Here is a 22585-nt window from a genome sequence, read left to right as displayed (position 1 = left end):
GCGTATTTGAGATACTGTTGAAGTGAAATAGATAGCTGTGTTACTTGAAGTGGGAGCTGATAATGTGTGATTTCAGGACACTTGAATCTCTCTTCTCCAAAAAGAGGAAGGTTAATAAAAGCTGCACTGAGTTTACTTCCTGAAATTCCCGTCTGGGATAGTAAATGCATCACTCATTAATAATTACTTTATTGAGAAGGATTAAAAGAATGCACTCACGCTTCAGTCTGTACTGCAGTACAATGGAGTCATGGGAAACCATCTGAAATGATTTGCTGCAAATACTGTGTTCTCTTGCTGCTATCCAAACCCAGCAATGAGCTGGCTAATGTGCCTTTACTCTTGAAACCACTCCATAGACTAAGTCTGTACCCAAATGCCGGTTGAGAACAAGTTCTCCTAAGGAAGTGCTGAGCTGTCAAAGACCTGGGCAGTCCCAGCCCTCATCTCCCCACCCCAAACTCCAAGTCCAGCCCCTTTGTTTTCCACAGAGCTGGTAGGATGCTGCTTATTTTTCCAGCAGACCCACCTTGGTGCTGAGTATCTGTGGGGAAGATATTTGGACTTCAGAGGACTTCAGACCCTCCCTTGATGTTGGGGTGGGCAATATATAAGCACCTGTGGGAAGAAATGTACCTCTTACAATAATACTAATAGTCATTCTTAACTATTATTAACCACCTCCTGTTCTTTATTTAAAAAGCCTACAAGTAGAAGATACAATCTTCAATCAAAGGCACTTCCCAGGTATTTGAGAAAAGAGTCCCGCAGTCCAGGCGGTGAAAACCAACACTACTTCTTGCCTTCTGTCAAAAGCGGTGTTGAAATGTAGGTCCTGTTATTGTATATTTATTTAGGCATCAATCACAATCAAGCCTCCTGCTAGTTCATCTGTAAGGGCATTGTAATCCTATTTTTATCAGTTCCTTCCTGTACAACAGACAGTTAAAATAGCAGGAGCAGGGGTCAGAAATATCTTAATGGGTTCAGTTCCCAGAGATATCGGTGACCAGAGGAAGACTTTTGCCCAAATTTCTTCCTGAGCTGATAAAGTAGATAAACAGGGGCAAGGTGCAGGGCGAGGGCATGCTGTGGGAAGGAGAGCATTGGATGGCAACATAAAAGAGATGCAGAAAGATGAGGTAGACAGTATTACTTAGGGAAAAACGTCAGGAACAGATAGGAACAAAATGTTACCCATTTGCCAGCTTACCTATTTTTAAAAGAAAGTGTTTTTCTTTCCAGGTTGGGTTGGTTCATGTCTTAAGTGATTTTTATAATTAGCATTACTCTTGTTTTTGCTATTAGACTGCTTAAAAAGCTACAGAAGCTACTAGTAATTACTTACTTGAAGGAAGTGGATTGTGACTGTTTGGCAGTGTTCTTGTTATCTTTGGAAGTTATGCTACTGTCTCCTATTTAATAACAGCACAGCTTAGTATACATCAGAGTAATTACATTTTAATTTTACATTTTTACACTTTATATTTCTGTATATACATTTAATTTTTTCTGGTTATAAAGTAACAAATTGTGCTTTTTATGCTTTCTTTTGTCATTACTTCATTTGTATGCAAACTTTATGAAAAAATTTATGAATGAACACAGAGTACTGTTTAAGATTTGTTCTCTTAAAAGAATAAACCTTAGCAGTATAAAATTACTGTAGAACTTCCAAATTCATAAAGAAAAAATGAGTGTGTTACAGCAGATTTTTTCATATGAGACAAAGCGTTACCTTTGTCTCAGTTTTTCAACTGATCTATTATTCCTGGTCAAGCCAGTCTTTCAAGATTGCAGAGATAATAGACCTACTCTTTCAAACTGAGTTTTTATCCATAAATTGCGGGTGGTATATTTGATTTTCTGATTTTCAGGTTATATCTTTTTTATTTATTTTAATCAAACATTAAAATGAGCTACTTGTATGGGCTAAAATTGAAAATGTGTCATCTTCTCTGGAAGCAGAAATTAATCCTATAAAAATCTTTTTCAGCAGACTGTGATTCTCACAGCTTATTTGGAGACTTCTGCCAGTTCAGTGGCTTGAACTTTAACTTTAGGAGCAACTAAACATTGCTTATTTTTTAGGATAGTAATAATTTTCATTTATTATTGAAAGTGTAGATTTTGGGTGGGTAGTTACAGATTGAGGGTATATGGTAAAATTAATGGGCTGTCCAAAACAGTAATAATTTTATTGATATAAACTAGAATTTATTATATAAAACCACAAAAATATGTTAATTAAATGAGAAATACAAGTTTCTCTCCCCACCACCATGTGTTGTTTGAATTTCAGTAATTTCTGCTGTAAGTCTATGCTAAACTTCCTGAATAGAACAGAGAAGCCACATGTTAAACTACTTTTCTACTGGTAGAGTCTTTTCCTCCTCCTCTGTTGTGCTAGGGGTTGCAGTTGCTTCTGACACTTAGTTTTAGGTTTAGTTACACAATATGGGAAGGTTATGCCAACAATGTCCTAAAGACTTTTGAATGGCATTCCACCATGTTTTTATTTTAATAATTTTAGTTGTTAATTGTTCTAATTGTGAATTCCAAAATACCCTTTCCCATGGAAACATATTAAACAATATAAAATAAAATAAATTGCACAAGAAGGCAACCAATCAGTAAAGCCAGAACTATTTTTGGAGACTGAATGCCTTTTGCAAGCAATAAAAGAGTGAAGCTGTCAGCATTCTTCCATTGTGAATAGTGAAAACCATTATGTACAAACAGATAATAAGCCATCCACTCACTTCAAACTAAAACTGTATATCTAGTAAATTAATTAGTAGGCTAAACTTCAGTATTTCCCTACTTCTGAGTAGTGTAATGCTTTCTGCTGCACACCTGATGTGCACAGTTGCAATAATCTAGGTCTTTCTTTTGTTGCTGTTCTTAACTGTCCTTTCAAGAATAATTAATCATTTTTTGGAAGTGTGGTATGTAAGTTAATTTAAAAGTTGGTCTCGGGTGTGTTTATTTGCTCTTCAAATGACTGTGCGATAGATACTGGTGTGAGCAAAAGACATAACTTGGAATAAATACTGGGGGTGGAGGGGGTTGTGACTTTCATAGCACAACTTTTCACACTTCTGATTATAATTATATCCACATTCCTCTCACCCTACTCTGATGATTATAGAGTCAGAACAGTTTGGGTTGGAAGCGACCTTCAAAGCTCATCCAGTCCAACACCCCTGCAATGAGCAGGGACATCTTCAACTAGATCAAGTTGCCCAAAACCACATCCAGTCTGGCCTTGAGTGTCTCCAGGGATGGTGCATCCACCACCTCTCTGGGCAACCTCTGCCAGTGTTTTACCACCCTTGTTGTAAAGAATTCTTTCCTCACCTCCAGCCTGAATCTCCCCTCTTTTAGTTTAAAACCATCACCCCTCATCCTATTGCAACAGGCCCTGCTAAAAAGTCTCTCCCCATCTTTCTTATAGACCACTTTGAAGTACTGAAAGGCCACAGTAAGGTCTCCCCAGAGTCTTCTCTATTTGTTAGGTCTAAAAAGGATGGTGCTTTATAAGAAAGATGTGATCCTGAGCTCACTTCATCTGCCCATTAACTTCAGTGAGCATTTGGTCTGGTCCTTCTGATTCCCTCTTCAAGGATTTCCAACGTTTAGTATCATTATTAATGAAATATGTTTTGCAATATCTGTGCAGAAAATATCTTGCCAATAATCACCTGGAATTAAATCTTGTTATAGTTAAATCAATGTGCAAGCGTCTTGTTTCAGTGGGAGATGAATTTTCCTGACTGTCAAATCTGGCATGTAAACACAGGAGACCGTTGTTCACCCCAGTACAGGCAGGGACTCACTCTGTTTTGATATTTTTTGCAGTCAAGCAGAAGTTACTGTATAAACCTTGCATTGTATGCTTAATATTCTCCAGCTAAAATAAGATGTTGTGCTTGCAGAGGCTTTGGTAGACATATGTTTAAAGGTTAAATGATAGATTATGAAACATTAAAATGGCAAATCCTATTTACCTATGTGCATACATAGCTTTTGTGAGACCACAGACTGACCTGGGTGCCTTTAGGCAAGGAAATTTATTGCAGTTGCTGTGTGATACTGATACAGTAAAGAGAAGTGTGTCTGGATTTTAACAGCACTGGAGTAACAGGTCGCAGTGATTTTCAATGTGTTGGTGCTGAAGGAGGTTTTTTGGCTATGAAGTGCTATCTGATTTTGGTACCATGTTATAAAACATGGCACTTATTATAAGTAAGTGTATACTGTGGTCATTTTAATGAACTATCAAATAATTATCTCTGATAGTTACCCTCTGTGAACTGTTTTTTCATAATTTAATATCTTGAAATATGCTAAATAAGTATCTGCTTCCGTGAATAGACTGAGCAAAAGGCCCTGATAATTAAGTAATTTTCTCTTTGGGAAGAATAGATTACCATCTAAAATATTTATAGGAAATATCTCAGTGACCATATAATATATCAAGTCCAGTTTGAAATCGCCATTTCCTATAGCTTGAGTTCAACAGAAGTTAAAATATCTTTGCATAATACAAGTAGAAGAAGTATTATAAGTCTCTGTTTTATCATGGAGTTCTATTGTCAAGGATGAAATTACTAAGGGTACCAAACAGAGAGGGGGCAGAATGAGGCGGGGAAAGGAGAGCAATAAAAAAGACACCAGATTTCCAAAGAAGGAAAGAACAAAGAAAATCTCTGATAAGTACAGTTCAGGATAGGACTGTAGAAAAGTTGAGAGAAAAACTAAGATAGTCTTGATGCTAAGCTAGCAAAATTGGCATAGTTCAACTGAGAATCTGTTTGCTTTCAAAATCCATGCGGACAGCAGTCTTTCATAATAGTGTCTTCAGCATCTGCAGAAAGGCTGCATCAAGTTCTTTGGAAAACTCACTAGCTGCATTTTTAGGCCCTAGCTAAAGCTTTCTGACTGTGGTCCTCTGAGTTTGGTCCAAAGTGTATTGAAGCCAGTAGGACTTTTTCCACTGATCTCAGTAGGCTTTAAATTACATGCTTGATCCTGGAGTTCTCAGGCAACAGATGAGAAAAATTTAAACACTGCACTTGGAATTCTGCCTGAGTAAGGCCTGCAGATTTGCATTATGAAACACAGCGTACAAGCTCAACTGCATCTCCATCTTGATGCCAACTCTGGCATCTAAATAGCTTAGAAAAATACACTGAAGTCTCCAGGCCTGTAAGAATTTGAAAATGGTTTTTGCTTTATGTTTATCTGCAAAGAGTCCTTTGTTGCACCTATAGTCTGAAAAGTTATGTGGGTGCTGTGTTTTCCACAGCATAGAAGTTTTCCAGTATTTCAGTGTATTATTTTAAGAACTTCCTTACGTTAAGCAGGTATCACGTCATTACGCAGATAAAAATAAAAGGTATGGGATGAAAGCCAGCCTGACTGATATCGGTAGCCTTGGCTCCTCAGTTGTTGATTTCATTTAGGAAGTTACTTCAGGAGACATAAGCCTTCCCAGTGAAAAGCATAGTCAAAATAGTTACATACTAGAGGACTAAATAAATAGAGGACCCTTATAATTCCAGCGGCTTCTCAGATGTACTGTTACTTGCTGGAGATGGAAACATAATTGTTTGAAACAGTAAATGAAATTATTTAAAAACTAGTGAAAGTTTCTCGAAATAATCTTGATTCTAAAAAGAAATGGTTTTCAGTTTTTGTTTGTGTTTGTGATGCAGTCCAATATTATCATGCTTTAGAAAGGCAGATGGAAAGGATAAAGGAAAGCATCTAATCCACACACCACCTTTATAATAACCCTACTTATAATGTGGGCTGAACATGAAAAGCTTTTTAAGTTAAATTGTGTGGACTTGAAAGCATCAATGCTGAATATTTTATGTGAAGCTTGTCAAGGGCCCTTACTAAAATAGCTTAAAAGCAGTATCACAGTTGCCTTCATATAAGCACTGCACACTTTCAAAGAAGAAACATGCTGAAGGGTTTTCAGTATTGCCAGAAGTTGGTATATATATTTTTTAGGTGTCAGATTTTATGTGCTGTATATATACATGCTCACTCATGTGAACAAACACCTTTCTCACCACGTTTTTGCAGAAGCTTTATTTTATGTAATGTATGATGTTCCTTAAGGTAAAGTAAATTTGTTGTTGGTTTTTGGCTTTGGAGGTTTGGTGGGGTTGTTTATTTTTTTTTTTATTTTAATTTAAAAGCTGAGAGTTGAAGCTAAGCAAGAGTTGTTCAGCTCCTTTTCTGTGTTAAAAGGGGTAGAAAGCAGCCCCTGCAGTGCATCCCAGCTGCTTTAAACATAAGTCTGAGACAAGTTGTACCCTTTGCAAGGGCATTGCCTATAAAAGAGCCCAGCAAATGAGCTTGTACCAAACATTTGAGTTTTGAACGGCTAAATTTAGCTGACAAGGACTCTAGTACTAATAGACTTGCATTCATTGTACCTAATAATAACAGGTCATATTTGTTCCTGATGCATTGCAATAAATAAAGCTACAACATGGGTAAACTTATTTCCCTATGGATAGTGTGACAGTGATTTAGGCAGTGAGAAGTGTTCATCACTGTGGAGAACTCACTTCTGATGACAGCCAGCAATAGCTTGTATTTTGAACGCTTTGCTAATTCATCTATCTGAATACAAGTTGCAGTTAAGCAATTAGATACTGAAACAGAAAGTCAAATACTGCTCTGTCTTTTAAAAATTCATATTTACAGGTAGAAGTTGAGCTGCTGTAACATTTGCTGAACCAAGTTTGCAGACTTGTGTGTTTGGATATGCAACTCTGTCAGACTACCTTAACATGCCAAATCATGTTCATTTCCTATGCACTTTTTTACTTGATTATAAATGTGTAGGATGTGATGCAGCATATCTTGTTCATATGTATGTGTGTGTGTGTGAGTGAGAGAAAATAGATATGGAATATACTACACATATGTATGTTTGTGTGTGCATGAACAGAATTACTGGCCTTGCCTGTAGGGGATGGTGAGGCTGTTCCTCTAGTTGTTTGTTTTGAAAGACTATTTAATTCGTGTCTCCTGAATGAGGAGGACTTTCTGAGGAAGTGAGATACTGGTCTCCTGGGGGCAGGTAATCTCCTGCATCCCTGAAAGAGGAAGGTTTCAGATGTACCCCCCTACTGAGCACTGAAAATATATCCCAAATATGTGGTATATCTCAGTCATGGAAGATTCTGATCATTTGGGGTGTCAATTGTGTACTGTTGGAGAAAGCACTTGTATAGATTTACATCTTCATGGGAAACTAGCCAAAATGTGGTGCAGAACCCTATTTTTACCCTACCTCTACTACTCCAAAGTTAGTTTCTAATGCTAGTAAGAGAGGTTATGATGACCTCTGGGTTGTTTTACACAGAAGGTATTGTGATAGTCAGAATGATTTCTTAGGAGGATAAAGTCAGGTGAAGGCTGAGTATTAGCTTGTGTCAGGGAATGAATGGCAGCAGACCTTATAAAGAGGGTAAAATGTGAAGTTTTAAAGTGGATGTTACTAATAGAAATGCACCTTTTCATTTCTTCTGTGCTCTCAGAAGCAAAGCAATAGCAGAGAGCAGAGCAATGAGAGATGACTTACTGAAAAATAAACCATGGGTGAAATTTTGAACATTGACTTCAATGAGGCCAGCATTTCAGCCAAATTGGTACAGGAGCTGGATGTTTCTAGATGGAGGTTGGTGCATACAAATGCTCACTACTTCAGCATTGCTCAGAAAAAGTCACTGACACGAGTGGTAAGTCTTGCTGTCTCAATGAGGTGAACGGTAGTGTTACTCAGAGTGACCAGTTACTCAAAGGGAAGAGAGTAGCAATATTTAGGAGTTAATTGGTAATATAAACCCATCTATTTTTCTTCTAGTAGTTACTAGCTCTGTGACATGAGCAAGCCTATATAACGAAGTTGCCTTTTAAAGACAGATTATTATTTCATTACAGCAAGAAGAAGAGAATTATGAAAGAAGAATCCAAGTTCAGAGTTTGATCTTGAACTCCTTAGAACAATTTGTTGCAGTGCATAGAAATACATCTGTTAGGGTAGTGATAAATGTTACCGTGGTCATTCCCCGCTCTAACTGGAAGGAAGTCATTGCAGATATTGAAATCCTGGTGAACAAGAGGCATCATCTCTTAAGCAAAAGTATTCTGAAGGATGTTGCCTTTATTTTATCAATGCTGTCCAAACCTCCATCTGTTAATCCACACAAAATATGTATTATTGCCACATGACTCCATCTTCTGTATTGCATGTTTTTCTTACTGCTGTCAGTCTCTCACTGTGGTGGGAAACTAAAAAGCATTTGCAAGATCTTGCCCTTACTGGTGGTGGTTTAATAATTTGTGTATTTATATACATACATACATACGTATATATGCACATAAGTTTTCTTAACCTGTGCTCTGTATTTCAGCCTGCACCAAGTCACATTGCAGAGTTTGGCCCTGTTATCATTAATACCTGGGAGTGTACCAGCAGCCAGGGGCAAAAGTAAATTTTCCCATTTTCCAGGCATGGTTCCTTGGAGAAACCAGATCCATTGCTTTCTTGTGCCCTTGCTCATCTGTCGTCGTGGCAATACATAGTGACGCTTCAAACTGCTAGCATGGAAATAAGATTAAAAGTGTTTGGGACAACTGGGAAATTTCATTTAGACAGAATGTCAGGCCCTAGTCTCTGGTGAATATACTGTAGGTTTACCATGTCCAGCTTTGTGATACCATTTGATCTGAAATTAAATCACAGGTTGGCCATGAACAACAGGAAAGCAGTTGCGCCTGCTCGGTTTTAGTTTGTCATACAGCTTAGTACTCCTGCTCTCTGTAACTTGCAAGAGTAACTTACAGTAGCTAAGTGTTTATAAAGATGTTTCAAAAGCATGATTCAGACAGAAATGTCTTTTAATTCCTTGCATTACCTTGAAGTTTGAAAAGTTTGAGTCCTTAAAAATGTTGTTCTGGCCCTCATTGTTCTTGTGGATCAAGTTCATGCTGCCTAACGGTTATTTTGCTTTGCACAGTAACCTAACACTGATATTTCAGGACAAATAGGCACCAGTGTGGCTCCTGAATGGGTGAGTTACATGTATTCATAAGCCATTCCATTCATTTCTCTGACATGGAAAAAAGGGTAGGGCTGCTTTCATCCTGCTGCCAAGCCTTTTATCTCAAAAGAATTAAATTTCAGGAAACCTTTCTGCCTAGGTCAGAATTTCAAAGGGAGTCCTGTAATATTTAAAAAGTTTAGCATCTTGATTCTCATAATTTTAAGGGGAATGGTTTCTTTACCCGTCAAGAAGACAAAACAAAGCAAAGCAGCTCCCCAAAACAAAACGGAAACCAGTGAAAAAAACCTAAAGCAGACCACAGGTTTGGAGATGTGGGGGTTAGTAAAAATGTGTTTAGTGTTACTTCACTTCCTGCTATTCAGGACAGCACATTGTTAATACTTACGTAGTGTTTATACACACTGTGGTTATGGCTATTGTTGAAGAATGTTATACAGACATTTGTCATAGTATGTCAGTAAACCCATTGTAAAAATGTCCTAGTAGTTAAATGAGGCTTATATTTAATGATGCTGTAAGAAAGGACCATGTTTTTTAATCGTACGGTAAATAAGGTTCCAATAGCGATGCCATTGGGATTAATGTGCAGATTTTCTTATGTTTCAGAGTGAAAGCGGTGTCTGTATGAGGCTAAGCAGGCAATTTAAGGAATACACTTCTGCAAAGCCCTTGAAGAAATAGTTGCTTGGTCATACTCTGATTACACAGTGATAGTAAATGAAGGTGTGACATAAAAAATTCAAACATCCCCCTCCTCAATAAGCTAATAGTACAATTTAGGTAATAAAATCCTAACACTAATAAAGTATTATGTTAATGGCTAAGTAATCCGTCAATGGCAGAAAAACCCTCTTCAGTACTTTAGGAAAGATACTTAACATTGTTACAAATTTTTGTGCTACTTCACATGCTAATGATGGACTGACTTAAATACATATTTTCATCACTGCTGCCACTGAGAAATGTGGAAATGCAGCTCATAACCACTGGGATTTTACCCACCGACGTTTTTCTTGTAGCTGTGAAAACAGCCATCTAAAGCTCCAGAAAGTAGTCATTTGGACCATATTTTAACTTTCTGGTTTCAATCTGATGTATTTCCAGTGAGGTATAGCAGGAGAGCCTTAGGTTTAAATTAGAATATATGAAACTGTAGGGGAAAATTAACTACTCAAAAGGACACTGGCAACAGCAGAAGATTAGGAAGGGAAGAGTGTCTTAATTATTCTTCATGTTTCTTTTATGGTATGGGTGCATTGTTATCTTTAAAGCTGTAGTTTGATGGTAAAGCTTTAAGTGAATCTTGCCATCAGAGGAGCAGTTCCTGCCCTGAATAGCAACTCTTGGTAATATTGCTGGCTTTAAGAGGAAGATCCAGACAATGGAATATTCTCAAGGAATTAAAAAAAAAAAGGACCATTCAGGATGGGGCTATTTGGATCCATGCAGCAGTCATAAACACAGCAGCTTTCTTCTTCCACCAAGAAAAATTCCAATTTAGGAGGTGGCTTGCATACCCATCAGTGTCCGAGGTTCCCTTTTGGCAACGTTTCCTTTCAGCTGGTACATTATTTGCTTAAACCTTTCCAGGGGCACTGCTTTATCCTGCAAGAGTAGAGTCCTGCAGCTCTCTATTTAGAAGGCTATTTAATGTTAGCTCTCTATTCATTTGGAAATAATGGTGTTGAGGGAAAAAAAAATAATTAAAATGGCTTCAGAAAGTAGTTAATTATAAAGTCTACCGTGGCCTGAAGTATAAAATACATTGCAGACTGAGAAATCACGTAGGGGTGCATTACTAAAATAATTAATTTAAAATTGTACATATATCACCCACACAGCAAATGCCATGGCTGCTGCTAAAATGAGGCCAGTGCCCTTCAAAAACTGTGAGCATCTCATTTCTCCCACTCACTCCCTTTTAGATATGCTTGTTTTCTTTTTTACTATGGGTATGCACTTTGTGTTAAGAACATCAATCTTATGGAAGGGCTTTGGGTAAGAAATGAAATCTTCGCTATATTTATTTTAGCATTATCATGGTGTTTTGTGGGGGTGGGCTTTTACTCACTGAGGGCCCAATCTAATATAGGTAAGAGGTGCCCAGACCTAACTGCTACCTGTGCCATGCTTCCTTCATCTGGTGTGGCTTTTGTGTTGGTTTGCATCAGTTAATGCCAGCTAGTAAACTAGGCTTAGACCATTTACAATCCTGCCACTTCTCTCACAGGTTAACAGGGGTAGGGTCACACCAATGTGCTGGCCTTATACCACTATGGCATCCCATCAAGGCACTCCTTCAATTTCAGCACTGTTGTACCAGATTCAGAGCTTTTCTGTGTTTAATTCCATTGTGTTTGCCTATATATGCCAAATAGGAGTAAAGTATTGCAAAGCCTCACCTTTAAGTGTGGAGAAAATAGCTGGAGCGTTTGGGTGTTTGGGTTTGTGGGATGGTTTGCTTTTGGTTTGGTTTTGGGTTTTTTTTTCTTTCTTGACCATTGAAGAAACAAGGTGTCCTGTGCAGGTTCCAGTTTTGTGATCACATCCAAACCATACCTCTTCTCTGGGAGCTATGGATACACTGAGATTCCTGTGTCTCATCAGTCTAATTTCTAGTTGGTGCAGGTTCTTGACATGCAGCACTTTATCGAACATAGGCTGCTTGGCACCTATTACCACTGATCTCAGCATTGCTAATAAACAGCAACATCAAGGCCATATTTTCTGGTTCCTGTCAGACCACTGCTTTCCTGGGTGAAATAAAAGTCCTATTAACATGCTGCTCCTCATTGGCTCTGACAGTTTGATTAATTAGGCCCCCTCTTCAGATGACCTCTGCACTGACACGACAAGGAGGTGAATATAAAATGAATAGTTTGCCCACATAATGGCATACTGCAAGTTTCAGATTTTCATCAGATCAGACTGAAGTCCAGAGCCTGTGTTAAAACCTACAGTGTGGAGCAATATACGCCTGTGGCTTATCAACCGCAGGCTTTACAACATAGTTAAAGAATTAAAACCAAACCACCATTCTGATATATTGACTTCTTCTGGAAGAATTAATCTTTTCTTTATTCTCTTGACAATATAATACAAATCTAATTAATTTACATTATCAAATAAAATGACCTTTTGTTTTCAAAGGATTTTTTATTGCCAGAAAATACAGTATGTTAACTCTGTGGTTATCCGGCCTCCCATAAAATACTAATGTAAAGCTATTATTCTGGTGCCACCCTATTTAAATGTCAGTCTGCCTTTCTATTATAAATGCCCAGTTCCGGGCTTTGTAACTCATCAGTAAAAAATGTCCTTCAGGTGATAACTTGTAATACAAGCTCACAACTTTCCTTTGAATGTGTAATGTTTTAAAACATGAATGTGTATGATTCCAAGGGATGAATATGCAATTGTTAACCTATAGCATGGCATTTGTAGCACCAGAAGCATTAGATCATTCTGGCGTTTTACCCACTGGATGGTTCCTCTTGACTGGATCTGGTGCTTTTTGGTTCTAGGTTTGGTCAGTTACAGTCCTACTAGGAGGCAACTCAGGCTTATCATAAAGCCTGGAGTTTTGACTGGTGGACAGTGAGAAAGACATCTTTCCTGCTTCTTTTTTTCCTGCTGCTTGCTTGCTTGCACTTAATTATGTGCCATTAACACTCTCTTGAGAGGAATTAGGTGTTGAATATGGCCTTGGAGAGATGGGAGGGGGGGTGTCAAAATCCACTCTCCATCAAGGTGAGAACAGGAAAGGGCATGAGTAGTGTTTTGTTGATCAGTTGGAGTCACTGGAGCTGAGGTAAAAATTCTACTATGCTGGTTTGTAACTAAAGTTTTCAGATTAGGGTTTTGGGTGGTTTTTTTTCACCAGAAGAGTCAAATTAACTCTCATTCAGTCTGTGGCAATCTGCATCTCCCACAGACCTCTTTGAAAGAGCAACATGAAGGTGGGTGAGCCTAAAATTAAATGTTGTGTAAATTGACACGCCTGTGATCTGAGCTCCTTGTTTAATGATCTTGAAAGTGAGTGATCCATGCTTAAATGGATCCTTTTCTATTACAGTAATGCTCCTTTTACCTCTGTGTTGCCAAATGCTTTTGCTTCTCTTATGACCCCAGGATGTTTTTTCTTAGTCTCTTCTGTCATTTTTTCCCCTTTGTGTTCATCTGTTGATCAAGTATCTGCATTACTTTAATTGATTTGCTAAATTGGCTCATACATAAGACAGCTCCTACAGGTAATGATCTGAAAATGTTATGCTTATTTTACTGGGGTGATGCTTGAGCACTACAGCAGTTGAGAGTTTTCATTGGCTTGGACGTGGATTGCACCATTTCTTCAAGTTATCTGCTGGACTCCTTGCCACAGGCAGAGCAACAGGAGATAAATGTATTTTAATGCATATATATACATGTGCATGTTGTATGCATGTAATACCAGGTTTAGGGTTTTTATAGATGTGAACTTTGCTTGCATACATGTCTCCTGAGGTTTCCTGAGCTGGGAAAGAGGTGTGACATGCATTTGATGATCCATAATCAGTCCTTCCCCCAGATGACTTGTTCTTTTTAGTTTCTTTGTTGGCAGAATTTGACACATAACTAGCAACGCTTTTTGATGGAGATTGAACAGGAGTTAGTAACTTTCCCTTCCTGCAGACTCCAAAGTAGGATCACAGTTTTCAGTGAAGGTGACATTTTGAGTAGGTCAGATGTTACATTTCTGCACAAAGCAGAGACTGTAATAAATGAAGAAAATTGAATAAATCTGCATGACACTTTAAATAAATGACATTTTGTAAAACTTTTAATTCAATTGTAAACCAGTGTTACTGCTTAAAGTCCAGGCGTGGTATTTTGTACTGTACCTTAACTCCAAATAAGCATGTATTGTAACACTGGAAGCTCTCTGGTTGCTTTGGCTGTTTTAATCTGGTTAGTGAGGGTAAGCAACTTTATATCCAGCTTCAAGAATAAGATGAAACCAAAGGTAGTACAGACTTCAAACAAACAAGAAATGCTGGGAGTATCCTGTGGCCTGTTTATAGATAACTGCTTCCATTCTTTTCTGTAAATTTTCAGAAGATTATGTTACAAGTTCCTACAATTAAATATTGTGGGCTGTGTGTGCATGGAAGACAAATACGTGTAAACCTTGCTTAGTTTTCCTTCCAGGCATTCTGGCAAGTTTCAGTTTCTTCTTGAAGAATGCCAAGCAGCATTTTGAGCAAAACATAAAAATAGTGAGGGTGTTTATAGGTAAACAGCAGTGGCAATAAGCAACCTCAGTGTCCGCTTTTAAATCATTGCAGTAGATAAGAATAGTCGACTAATTGTATTGTGTCCAGTTCTGGGCCCCTCAGTTCAAGAAGGACAGGGACCTGCTGGAGAGAGTCCAGCGCAGGGCAACTAAGATGATTAAGGGAGTGGAGCATCTCCCTTATGAGGAAAGACTGAGGGAGCTGGGTCTCTATAGTTTGGAGAAGAGGAGATTGAGGGGTGACCTTATTAGTGTATATAAATATATAAAGGGGGAGTGTCACGAGGATGGAGCCAGGCTCTTCTCAGTGGCAAACGATAGGACAAGGGGCAATGGGTACAAACTGGAACACAAGAGGTTCCACTTAAACTTGAGAAGAAACTTCTCAGTGAGGGTGACAGAACACAGGAATAGGCTGCCCAGGGAGGTTGTGGAGTCTCCTTCTCTGGAGACATTCAAAACCTGCCTGGACACGTTCCTGTGTAACCTTATCTAGGTGTTTCTGCTCCGGCAGGGGGATTGGACTAGATGATCTCTTGAGGTCCCTTCCAACCTCTAACATACTGTGATACTGTGAAAATCATGGAGGGCGCATTCAGTGTCTGCCCTCTGGTTCACTTTAATCAAGTTATTTAGGCATATATTCTAACATTTATTCTTGGTGTAGTCAACCTAGTTCTACACAGTACTTCTATAAACAGTGCTTTACGTAGGCTGTTCTAAGATGAATTAATTACTACCTGTAAAGTACTTGAGATTCTGAAATTGTGATTTAGGTTTGTGCTTTCTCATAAACAACAAACTGGCTTGTTACTCTGCAAATTAGATCAGGACCAGCGAGGGCAACCCAAACATCCAGAACATAAGTGCACAAAGACTGAAATCTTGTCTTCAAGAGCAGTACAGTGTGCAGATGTAAAGTTATGTAAAGGTGCTGAAACACTACATAAAAATACACCTGGAATTCCTCTGGTTTGTGGCTTCAGCATCTGTTAATGAATAAAGCATCATGTTGTTTCTTTCTCTGACCAACTTAGGCTTTTGGAGGAACTACAGAGACTCCCTAGCGATGCTAAATAACTCTGTTTAAAGTAGCATTCAAAAAGATGAAGTTTCTAGAGGCTGTTCCTTAGGAGCAGGAACCAAATTCACCAATAGAGTAGGCAGGCATAACTTCTGCTGAGTGCTTTATTTGTTATACTGACTTTCACAGGTAATTTCCCAAATGCTGTTTTTATACCTATAAGAAATATTCAACAAAAGCTACTGGATGTATTTACACCTGTACAGATTTTGCTTCTTTACACATGAAACACACACACTACTCCAGTGGATTGAAAATACATACAAATCAGTATGTGTTGGGGGAGAGGCCTTCACTTCCCTTTTGCTTTTGCTCTACTTTAATTTGTGTTGTCATTGCAGAAACAGTTACTAGTCAAATCCTCTTACAGATCTACCTGGGATGGAAGCTTTGTCTATTTCCTGCGTGGATCTTAAGAGGCATGTAGGAAACCAATTTAAGATGTAACACAACTAGGCTGTTATGATCATGTTTACCAGAAGAAGCCAAGCATTCAAGCATCATCTGGCATACACAGATGTTGAGCAAAACTGAAAGATTTCAACCAGCCTCTCTCTCTCTTTTTTTTTTTTTTTGATTTTTGGTTTTTATCCTTTTGTTTCCTCTTCCCCCCAGCCTGTCCCTCAGAATGGACATTCTGTTTATGTTGTGGTGAGCTTCCACAACAGAGAGCTCTTCCTCTAGATAGATATTCTGTGATTGTCTCTAATCTCTACCATAACAAGTAGAGGCATTCATTCTCTTTTCAGTACTGCAGCATCCTTTGACACTTGAAGGGTGCATATACCCTACACAGGGATGCAATATAGGAATGAATGGGAGAATGTGACCACTCTGGAATGAGAAGTGGCTCTGCAAATCAGTGCAGCATGGTACTTTGCAGGCCTGAGTTGCTGTCACAGCACTCCCATCACCATACAGGGAAACTCATGTAGTGTGTGGACCCTTCTGAAGCTGGTGCTAACTTAGACCAGGTCTGTCCTTCAAACCATCCTTAACTATACACAGCACAGAAATACATAAGGGCTGATACTTGGTTCTAGTAGTAGGCTTTTGTAATTCTCTCCTTTTATAAAAGTAGAATGAAATTAGCCCTTGAGTCAAGTTTGAATTATTTTCATATTTTTTGGATATTAAAATATCTCCCAGATCTCATTAAGAAAAGCCCTAAATAAAATAATTGCAGTACAGTTAGGGATTGGAAAACCTCAGAAGGTTTGGAGGAAATTTCCTCTTTGATGAGCAGTTCAGATACTCAAGCAAAGGTTGCCAGAGTCATAAACTTGAGAACTTCGAATCCCTTCCTCTCCTTCTCAGCATCCAGTAGCTTCAAGGTACTGTCCTCTCCTCTGCTTTGCTGAGTATTGTTTACCCCTGTTCTCAGGGAGCTCTGTGCTCTGCATCCTGCTGTCCTCTGTCTTGTTATCCTCCATGATGTTACCAACATTTTATAATCTTCTGCCCATCTGCTCTGTTGTGCACATGTTTCTTTATCCCTAATGTATTTTTATGTGTTTGTTCACCCAACTTCTGTTTTCTTAAAAAAAAAGAAAAAAAGAAACCAAAACAAAATGTCCTCCCCAGAGAACATTGGTGGTCTTAAATACTGTCTTTGGTGTATCTGGTATTATTGTTAGCACAAAACATGTGAACTGAATGGGCATTCCTCTGCCAAAATGCATCACTAAGCCTTCAAGGCACAGGATAGAAGATGCCAGTGATTTGTACAGGCAATCAGAGAAACCAAGTACTGAAATGTATCTGTTGGGGTAGTAGGCTTTAGACCAAAGCTCAGTAACTTGTCAGTAACAGCTGGGGCAGCCTGGAGGCAGCAAAGCAGAGATGTGCAGATACTGAAAGAACTTCAAGATGGAGGAGGTAGTTCTTACCACATACCATTTTCTAGCCATATGGCTGGCTAAAGCTCTGCTTACCTTTGTATCTCTCCCTGGTTTAGGTGACCATCTGGTCCAGATCAGCACATCCATGGAACGTGCTGAATGTCAGCTTTTTCTTTTGTACCTCTCATGGATCCAAGCATAGATGTCTATCTGTCAGAAGCTTAAATAAAACTTCCACTGATGAGTTTATACAGTCTGAGGTAGGAATTGAGAACAGCTTGGTGCAAGGAGTGTACCAGCTCACACGTGACTCGTGGTGGTGAGGTGGTTGCTGCAGCTTTTCATTGTGGAGGACTGCTTCACAGTGAAAACACACGGTGTGGGCTCTCCCTCCAAACACCATTGATGGGAGGGAATTGTGTTTCTCAGCAAAGTTCTTTCATTTAGACAACCAGCAAGTGTTTAGAGGTTGTAGTATGTAAGTTGAAAGAGAGGGAGAAAACCTGGGGGAGGGGAGAAACAACCCCAAAAAAACCCAACACTCCCCCCACGCCCCCCAAAACAAAGAAAGCAAAACAAAAACAACAAAACACCAAAACCAAACCAAATCTAACAGCTGCTGAGTCTTGAGGTTTTGTTAACACTGTAAAAGTAGCAGAAGTATGTTTTAGAGACTTGCTGACTTCTTTGCAGGTCAGTAATAAGGAGATACATGCAGTAACACTGCTAAAATAATGACAGTACTGGTAACCCACTTTTGTGAGAGCTTCAGCTGTTTAAAGATGCAGGGTAAGCAAAATCCCAAGGAACCAGACCCTGTGATGCTTCTTTTGGCTGTGTATTATTGTCCTCACTTTCTAAATGGGACACTGAGGCACAGTGGGTAAATGCTAGTGGGAATGAAAGACAGCTCAAGTCACCAGACTCTCTCTGCCTTTTACTGGTATCACAACATGATATATAATGAGCAGTTAGGAAATCACTTAGCCTTTAAAATGTCCTGATTGCTACATTATGAGACAGCATTTGAATATTTACTGTAAGAAAGAGCTTAAAAAAAAATACCACCCAAAAAAGCTTTTTTGTAGCACTGAAGCCAAGTTTCAGAGACTTTATAGAAGCTCTTACCTTCTAAAATGTTCTTCCCTAGTATGTGGTACACTTACCCTATTCAGCCTTTTGTTTCCAGGCTTACACACCCTCTCCCCCTTCCCCTTCTCACTGGCCCCATGCCGCAGCCCCTTGTTATGTATTCCCAGGAGGCACACTCTGTCCATTGACTGCACAGTGACAGGCACGTGTGTGCTGCTCTGCCCGGGCAAACACCGGTGTCGGGCAGAGAGAGGAGGATTGAAAGGCTTTGCTTTTCTGGGCGCAAAGGTCACTTCTTTGTTTTCCCCCCTCCTTTTGTGGTTTGTTCTCTGCTAGTCCCCCTGCAGCCTTCCTCTGGGACTGGAGCAAATACTTTGGGGGTAAGTCTGTAGCGGAGCAAGTTTAGGAGTCCCCCATTTTTTGTTCTGCTAATGGAACTCTTTCCCTCCTGAGCCAGGTCTGTGTGTTCAGTTTGAATGCTGAGGAAAATAAAGAGCATTTCATTATTGTTATTAGTTGTGTAGAAGTGCTTCCTGCTGTGATGCCTTTGAGACACTCCCTCCCTTGGAAGGAAACAGACAGGTTTTTGCTTCCTGCCCACTTTACTCATTGGATTAAGGATAAAATGAAAGCTTTCCTAAAGACTGGGTAGCCTTAAAAACTAATGAATACATGGGATTAAAAACCCGTGAGATAATTCATTTCTTCTAATCCTGTTTAGAAGCAACTATTGAAGTAAATGGATTTACTGGTGGAGGTAAAAGGAAAACCTGAACCTAAGAGGTCTCATTGTACATTTACCTTTTGAGCTGCTGAACTCTGAGGATCAGGTAGTTAAATTCATGAGCCAGAGCAGAGATGAAAGTAGGTAGTAGGAGGTGCCATCTTTTAAAAATATTAAAGTTCAGAAGGAGTTGTAATTTCTGTATTACCCAGATGAACTTTGCCAGGGCTTTGCATCTCCTGTTTACCCATGTGTTGGTGTTGCTTCTGATGTGTACACAGCAAGGAGTGGTAGTGATTTTGTGTCATAGAATAATGCTCTTTTTTCCCCCCTTAATGTAATAATAAAATAGTAAGCCCATAGAGTTACCTGGGAGAAGGGAAATCCGATCACCTGCTGAAGAGGCATCTGTCTGCTGCAAAAAGCAGATGGATTTGTGTGTTCTCCCAAAGCACCTGCAAAAGGAGAGTGAATTTTGTTGTGAAGCTGGAGATATCCTCCTTCTTGGTATTCTGTCAAGTGATGTCTTTGTCTCTTGTAGCACAAGGTGTGAAGGTAACACACAGTTTACGGCGTAAACATTCTTTTAATTGCAGAAAATGTGCTTTCCAAAACACCAGGTGGAGGGGGATCTCAGGGAATTCCTGCCTAGAAATGAGGAACAGAAGAGAATTAAGGATGGGCCAGGTGTCTGCCTTTCATAAGGATATTCCGTGTATGACATCTGGTGCCAGCATAACTGCTATCCCTAAGTGATAAGGAAGCTTTGCAGTCAGGGGAGGGCTGAGCTGTCAGGTGAGCTGGGGATCAAGTGTTATTGTGAGGGTTTGATAGCACATGAGGGATGTTGTGGCGTCGTGCTGAACATCAGGTATGAGGATGTGTTCTGGTCCATCAAACGTACAATGACCAAAATCATATGTAATCTCGCATTACTAATCCCTGTGATTTTTACATCTACATCTCCCTTCTGGCATTACTCATCAGCTAATAGCTTTTCTTTCTTATCCAGCTACTCAAAAATGAAATGTTCATGTAAAAATGAATGGTTTTAGGAGTTAACTGAAGTCTTCCTGAGAGCTTCATAGGAAAGAAGAATAGGTCAGATCATAAATATGGTTGCTAATGACTAGGTGGCCTTTACCAATTGTTTGCACCTGATTGCAGCTTACCATGTGTGGGTGCAGCCAAAGTTCATTATAGATGTTTCTTCCTAGGTAGGAAGTAGTTTCTCTTAGTAAGTAATCAGCATTAGAATATGTTGTGGAAGGCTTAGAACTGCACGCACAATTCTTCCCCCTCTAAATCATTTAGAAGTTGAGAGTGACTCTAACTCCTACTTACACAAAAAGGGGGGCACTAAGAGGAGTGAAATACACCTGATACCCCTTGATAGGATGCTACCTGCTTACAGTGCAGGCTTTGTCTTTCCTGTCCACATTTGGAGTTGGTGAACAGCTATTCTGTTGTGCACTTGTGGGATTCACAGTACATCGGCTCTGTTTCGTCTGCACTGCAATATGGCATGGTGCAAACATCGGGTGACCTTCTTTGTTATCTCATCTAAACCTGAATCCATGCTATAAAGGTGTTCTTCATCTTGGTAATGTTCTGAACATGTCCTCTCTCCTTTTGGTTTTCTGGCTTGTGCAATGAGAGTCATGTGTTAAGTGTCTGAAACCTAATCTGTAATCCAGGTGTTCTTCCAGTCATGCCTGTTCTCCTTAATTTATTGATTTTGTATGAAAATGTTTAGTATATTAAAGAAGTACTTGATCATCTTTTTCTGTGCACATGCTGCATAATGGGGAAGGTTTCTTGAAAGTTTTATTAGAAGTGGATTCCCATGTGGTGCCTGTTAGCCACAGCTAATTACAGAGGCTGGTGAATGAAGAATATTGGAGCTCAGATTTCCCTCCTCCTCCTCTGCCAGTGCTTCAGGAGAAATAAACTAAAAAACCTGCAGACAAATCCAGGTTTTTCTGTGGTTGTAGTCTCCAAAGAGCTCCAGCGAGATCACAGGTGTGGTTTTATGTTTCAGGTTTAACTATGGTGTAGTGACTACAGTATTATCTGCAGAAGAAATGCAAGTGGGGAAAGAATCATTAATTGACAGTGAAAAGTTCAACCTATGTTCTGTGTGTTTGTTTTTTTTAAGCAGCTAAAAGTTTGGCCAAACCATATTTTAACTTTAAACTGCAGCCCTGAAGGTTATAATAATCTCAATATGGTAAAACCTAGGAACATTACAGGAAAAGACATTCAGATGCATGTTCAGAAAGGTCAATCATAGAAAAGCAGAAACACTTGTGATTTAGTTAAAGATAAGACACATGCTTCAGTTTCAATTAAGTTGCATGCAAACCTCCTGTGAGGTACAGTGGCTTTATTTACAACATAGGAGCTTTTATAGGTGAAGTTTCATTGCTGTTCACATGAGGAGCTCATAGCACACATGAAATGTTTAACATCTAATTTTTCTCATCTTTTCTTAGCATCTATCCAGCATCCAGGGAGTCTGCTATCTTAAATTCCTGTGTGGGGTGTAGTTAGTAGTTCGGTAGGACTATATGGGATATGTCTATTAGTTGTGACCTTCCTGCTCATATATCAGCAGGACCTGCTGTTTTCCCATCCTGCTGATTGTCAGGGATTCAATGACTGTGCATACAACTGGGTATAATCTTCATTGGTCAAATTATTGTCTCTGGAAAACAAAATACTTTAATTACAAAAATAAAATAAAATTGGAGATGTAATCTCAGCAGGAGTTTTCCATTTAAATGCGTATTTGAGGCTGGAAAAAAATACATCATTAAGATGGTACTGGAGGCAGATTATGTGTAATGAGATGATGTAACACTCTCTTCTTAACGTATGCTTTTTTTTTTTAAGGTTGGTTTCTGGTTGGGTTTTCCCTGCAAATTTTGTTGCCCGCAGATGAGTAGGGCTAGGACAGGAGTGTTCTGCCTAGAAAATTAAGTTTATATCTGTTGCCTGAGCTCTAGGAAAACATATCATGCATAAAAACCTCTTTAAATTAGTACAATACTAACAGGCTGTAGAAAGTTGTTAGTAATGTATATAAATATTGCGGTATCTCTTCAGAACAGTTGCTCTGTGTAGCTACCTGATAATGAAAGGCTTTATTATAACTCAGCTGCATCAGAATTATTCAACTTGGCTGTTACACCTTGAAAAGTACTCGTAGCAGGTTTGCTTGTCATCACTACATGGTTAGGTTGATGGATATTAGGTGATAGCTAAATCATATGGTCTAGTGGAAGGTGTCCCTGCCCATGGCAGGGGGTTTGGAACTAGATGAGCTTTAAGGTCCCTTCCAACCCAAACCAGTCTGTGATTCTGTGATATGTCTTGAAACAATGCTGTGCTATGGTGGAGGAGACTGATGATCTCAGTTTTCCTTAAGAAATACTAAATTAATTTTAAATGATGAGATCTCTTAAAAAGATT

General features: G+C 39.1%; 1 protein-coding gene across 3 annotated transcripts in view; it reads left to right on the top strand.

Moving 5' to 3' along the window:
* The window catches only part of MPPED2 (metallophosphoesterase domain containing 2), a 276881-nt gene that overhangs the window by 70951 nt on the left and 183345 nt on the right, over positions 1 to 22585 (top strand). The window lies entirely within an intron of this gene.

The sequence above is a fragment of the Neopsephotus bourkii genome, unplaced genomic scaffold (genome assembly GCF_033783945.1).
Source record: "Neopsephotus bourkii isolate Nb327-2 ecotype Australia unplaced genomic scaffold, CSIRO-AGI_Nbou_v1 NB_860, whole genome shotgun sequence".
Lineage (NCBI taxonomy): Eukaryota > Metazoa > Chordata > Aves > Psittaciformes > Psittacidae > Neopsephotus > Neopsephotus bourkii.
The sequence above is the reverse complement of the archived record's forward strand: the minus strand, read 5'-3'. Positions and strand labels throughout refer to the sequence as shown.